Source organism: Gobio gobio (genome assembly GCF_949357685.1).
Source record: "Gobio gobio genome assembly, chromosome: 12".
Lineage (NCBI taxonomy): Eukaryota > Metazoa > Chordata > Actinopteri > Cypriniformes > Gobionidae > Gobio > Gobio gobio.
This window is the reverse complement of record NC_137105.1, coordinates 8,055,256-8,061,077: the sequence shown is the minus strand read 5'-3', so window position 1 is coordinate 8,061,077 and position 5,822 is coordinate 8,055,256. Positions and strand designations below refer to the sequence as shown.

General features: G+C 32.3%; 1 long non-coding RNA gene across 1 annotated transcript; it reads left to right on the top strand.

Annotated features, from left to right (window-relative positions):
• The first annotated feature begins 2,485 nt into the window (after positions 1–2,485).
• Positions 2,486–4,549, top strand: LOC307134586. Its single transcript, XR_013817585.1, has 4 exons — positions 2,486–2,661; positions 2,811–2,883; positions 3,268–3,399; positions 3,901–4,549. It is a non-coding gene; the product is annotated as an uncharacterized lncRNA (long non-coding RNA).
• The last annotated feature ends 1,273 nt before the right edge of the window (positions 4,550–5,822 follow it).

The window sequence follows — 5,822 nt, the reverse complement described above, 5'->3', positions numbered from 1 at the left end:
TTCTGTCTGTCTAATTTATTGAAAAAATTAAATTTATTAATTTATTAAAAATTCTGTTCTGTGCTAGATTAACTGAGACTTGTTACAGCGCATACTGTTGCCCTTGACTGTTCTAGTTGCTTCTATTGCCCTCATTTATAAGTCGCTTTGGATAAAAGTGTCTGCTAAATGACTAAATGTAAATGTAAATATTGTAAAATTATAAAATTATAAAATTAGTAATTTATATTCATTTGAAATGTAGGATATGAAAGTAGCCTATATAGGCTAGACTTTGTAGATCTAAAAGTTATTTGTGGTTGTTACAGTTTGAAAAAAAAAAAAAAAAAAAACGCAATCAACCCTGACAATCAAGCTTGTCTGTTCATTTTTGATGCTTCCTGAATGTTTCTCAAAATAGAACTAAACAGAAAACAAATGAGTAAAATTTTAAGTTTGACAAGTTTAATGTCTCTATGGAGAAGCATTTGAAGTAACAGCAGTTGGCATGTTATACGTGACTCAAGATTTCTGTACATCATTTTTAGGCACATTTTTTCATAATCATATAAAAATACCAAAATATTTTTTTTTTTACCTATAACAACTAAGCAATATGAAATGTTACCTAACAAATGAACAATTCAAAGTGTCTTCAAAGTGTTAGCGTAAATCAAAAGTCATAATATTCTATTTTTTAGCGCACATGTCCTTTAATGTTATGCTAGACCAACAAATTAATTCAGGTAGCTCTTTTTCAATTTTCATAGTTCAGGATACTTCCTCATACTCTCAGTATAATCATGATATGTTTCACTTCCACTCCCAAAGAAACGCCCATGTAGTTAACCATGAAGAAGGATTGGTTCAGATCTTCTATAAATAACCAAAGCCTCCAGGTAACCGTTGTAGTTGCTACATTCCAAGGTATGGTTTTGAATCTATTACTTCTTCTACACAACTTTTAGAAAATACTTATTTTGTTCTTTCAGGTGAATTAACTTGAAACAATAACTTTATTTATTTTATTAAACAGGAACTTTATTTACATTGTTGTATATGGAATAATACATTTTCTAACAGAGGATAATTCATCATAAGTAATAATCTCAAACACAGTTCTTCTAGTTTTATGGAAAACCTCATTAGTGACATCATAAGTAAGTATTGGCAGCACTTCAGTATTGTCTAATATAGTATGTTTTGTTTTCTCAGATTTGATTTAAACAATGGACAATATTATTAGCTTATTAAACATTGATAAATACGTTCGTAAATTAGGCTTTAAATTTTATAATAGGAATTTTTTTTTGATGTACAAATTAAAAATGCCATATTTTAATAAATCTTTTTGTTCAGATGAAACATTAGTTGAAAGTTTAAAGAGGTTAAACTCTGATCCATTAGTTGTTGAAAATGGTGAGATAATGCCTTGTAATGATAGACATTTTACAAACCAAAGTGTCTGTTACATTTTAGTTTGGTCATCGGATATTGACAAAGGTTGGAAGAGCAGAGGTTTAGGGCTTTATTGTGGGTCTGGCCACGTAATGACAGCCAAACATATTTTAGAAAATTACGAATGTCACGAAAATGATAACATATATGTCATTTTTGCAACTCTCAAAAACAGTTTCATATACAAAGCCCAGAAAATCTTTCCTAAAAACACTTCCATACCGTTAAACTATGATATTGCTTTTATTAAATTACAAGGACGTTTAGATCCATTGCAAAGCATAAAAGTGGAAATAGGCGAGTTAAATAAAAATGATGAGCTAAATTTTTCTATATTAGAGTCGGGGGGTATCGAATCAAAAAAATGTAAAACTGCAATACCTAATAATAATATGAAAAATCAAATGTCATCTGAATATGAATTTGTTATTTCTGAAGCAGCCAAAGCAGGAGACAGTGGAACGCCTATTTTTTCAAGCTCTGGCCGATGTGTTGGAATATATTTTGGTGTTTTCACAGCATCCAACCCATCAAACAAATCATATGGCAGAGCTTTACAATTTGATAAAAATGTTTTTAACCACATCTCAGGACTTCCACTGTAACCTCTATCTCTTCTAACCTTTGTAATTAATCAAGAATATGTTTCATATATAAAAATAAAATACAAATTATTATATATTTATATTTCATATATATATTCATACTTTCATATATATCCAATACTACAAATAAAATAAATGTCACATAACATATATATATACATATATATATATATATATATATATATATATATATATATATATATATATATATATATATATATATATATATATATATATATATATATATATATATATATATATATATATGAAAATGAAAAATAAACTGATTTGAAGGTACTAACTAAATGTCAAGGCAATGTTTCTCTATAATATAAAAAGTAATGATATTTAAACTGGATTAATGCATTCATTTGATTTATTTTTTATATTTCCTGGTGAATAAGGAAGTGTTTGTGAGTGGAATGGAGGTGGCAGGGCAGGGTTGGGTGGGGAAGCCACAGAGCAGGATTGAGAAACACTTTCAAACATCTACTAACATTTGATATGCCAGTAAGGAAAAGGTTTAACATAATTGGCATGCAGTTCTCATAGCAATAGTATTGTCCATTGTTTGGCAACTACCCGAAGAGAGATCTCGGCTTACCCACAACAAAACCTTGTAAGTCGTTTGTCAAAACAAATTGTGCATATGTTTTGTAGAATAATTTACACAAAAATATGTTAAATGATTAAAATGTCACTAATTTAGAGTTCACTAATTGTTTACTTACAGTTCACTAATTGTCACATTCCAAATGTACTTTAAAGGTGACGTGGTATGTTGGTCTGGAGCATATGAAATCTACATAAAGGTGGTGCAGGGACAATCTTGAATACTTTGGTGTGGACATTTTTTTAATTTAAATTATTACTGATTGTTTGGGACAGGAATGTTTCACATTATTTTACAGTTTCCTTGTTACGTATGTTACTTACTGTAGTAATGACACAAAAAAATTACTATAAAATATTTAATATTTAGTTATTACTAAATGCGTGTAACAAGGACACTGTAAAATAAAGTGTTACCAGATAATGTGTAACCAAACGTCTTTAAAAATTCTTCAACTGTTACAAACAAGATGAATTCTTATTGTTAAGAGCGTTAGAATCTTTGCAAAGATATATTTCTTTTTTATTGATATTGACAGACAATTGTAAAAAAATATATAAAGTTCTGTTTCAAAATATTTTTCTCCCTCTCTTTCATGCTGAAAACAACTAGAATGACCTCCAGACTGCATACGTCACTTCTGGGTCAAGTTATGATCAGACGATCTCTCTTCGCCAAATTATATCCCCCTACCAGCACAATGCAAGCTGCCAGGAGAGAGATTGTGTCTCGCCCAAAACAACAGTGAGTCTTTCAATCAAATACTGCAGATATAACAATAAATAAAAAATTAAATGTTATTTATTTTACTTATTGCATGAAAGTTTTGCAATAAAACATTTTTTCAATTGATTTTAAATGATTACATTTTTTTTGTTGAGTCAGTGTGTTGGCATACAATTATCAGAAACTTTACCAAGATAAATGATATAAAATACATTTTTATTTCATTTTAACAGAAACATATCTAATATCTAAGTTCAACAAGGAGAAGAGCTTGCACACATAATAGTAGAAAAAAACTTAAAAAAGTCATGTCATAAGTGTCGTAACACAATAGCACACCTGATTAAAGTATGCTCTTCTCATTGTTGAACTTTGATATGTTTTTGAGCTCACGCACCAAAGTAATTTATTTATCCATGAATTCCTTCAGTATTTGCCGTGGACATTTTATGGCTTTTGGCTGAAACAAAATGTTAAATAACTAAGATCTCAAAATATTTTTTTTCTATCTCTCTCTAGGAAAATGACACGGCCTGCACCTCACTACATCTCTCAGTTGAAATGTTGAAAAATACAACCACCTACAACCATCACTTTTGGGTCAAGCCACAACTTTATAATCTCTCCTTGAATAATAATACTGTCCATCTAACAGGCCTACATTTGTGAAATAGGTATCTAGAAAGGGCTCAGACAGTGGACCCTCGTCAGCTGTTCACTCCTCCATGGGCCCTTCCACCATCCTCTCCTCTAGAGGTTCTTCCACTGTCTGCTCCTCCCACCGCATCACCAACTCCACCCTGATTTCTCTGGCCAGCATCCCTACCTGTTTCTAGCTCTTCGCCAGCTCCTTGTCCTCCTCCAGATCGAGGTTGCATCTTCCCCTGGGGCATTCTGTCAAAGTCTGCCTGTTTGTTTTCGTTTTCATGAACTTTCAATTTTTATTTCCTTGTTTTTACTTTGTTCCCTTTGTTGCTCTTCTTTTGTTGCTATGTTTTTTTATTAATTCTCACCTGTTGGTCATTGAGTTTATCACTCTGTGTATTTAAGCTCTTCAGTTTCTTCAGTTCATTGTCTAGTATTGTTGTGTTCTACACGCTGTTTCATTGGTGTTTTTCTCTATTGAATTATCTGAGTTTACTTTCTTTAATAAAAGGACTTATATTTGACCTTCTTTGTCTCTGCTCATCATCATCGGACTGTAAACATGACACACTTCAAAACTCAAAAGTCTGAATATTATCCAATTGTTATTTTTTATGTGATTACCAAAAACATTTTTGTTCATACTTCAAAGGTTGTACCCATTTGTAAAACTAAGTTTCACAATGTGTAAGAAAACTAACATTTGGTGAAAAACAAACACTTGTATTTTAAAAGTAAAAAACAAAAAAACAAAAAACAAAACATAAAAAAACAGGGCCAAGGTTGTAACTGCACTATTTGCACTTAAGATTTATTTGCACAGTTTAGGAACAAGTTGAATATTTCAAAACTAGTTTAATTTGCTGCAGATTATGGCTATTACAGTCTATTCGTAAAATATTCACAGTGCTTCACTTTTTCTACATTTTGTTGTTACAGCCTTATTCCAAAATTAATTAAATTAATTATTTTCCTCAAAATTCTGCAAACAATGCCCCATAATGACAATGTGAAAGAAGTTTTTTTTAAATCTAATAAAATAAATCACATGTAAATAATTATTCAAAACCTTTGCTCAATACTTTGTTGAAGCACCTTTGGCACCAATTACAGCCTCAAGTCTTTTTAAGTATGATGCTACAAGCTTGGCACACTTATTTTTTGGCAGTTTCTTCCATTCTTCTTTGCAGGACATCTCAAGCTCCATCAGGTTGGATGGGGAGCGTCAGTGCACAGCCATTTTCAGATCTTTCCAGAGATGTTTAATTGGGTTCAAGTCTGGGCTCTTGATGGGCCACTCAAGGACATTTACAGAGTTGTCCCGTAGCCACTCCTTTGAAATTGTGATCTTGGCTATGTGCTTAGGGTCGTTGTCTTGTTGGAAGATGAACCTTCGCCAAGGATGTCTCTGTACATTGCTGCATTCATCTTTTCCTCGATCCTGACTATTCTCCCAGTTCCTGCCGCTGAAAAACATCCCCACAGCATGATGCTGCCACCACCATGCTTCAGTGTAGAGATGGTATTGGCCAGGTGATGAGCGGTGCCTGGTTTCCTTCAGACATGACGCTTGCCATTCAGGCCAAAGAGTTCAATCTTTGTTTCATCAGACTAGAGAATTTTTTTTTCTCTTGGTCTAAGAGTCCTTCAGGTGCCTTTTGAAAAACTCCAGGTGGGCTGTCACGTGCCTTTTACCAACACATTCTCACTCCCAAGGTGTCAAAATCTGAAGCATGGTCAAGTGCCTTCCACGTCACATCGAAGACGCTAAAGTCACCCCTAGGCGTCACTATATT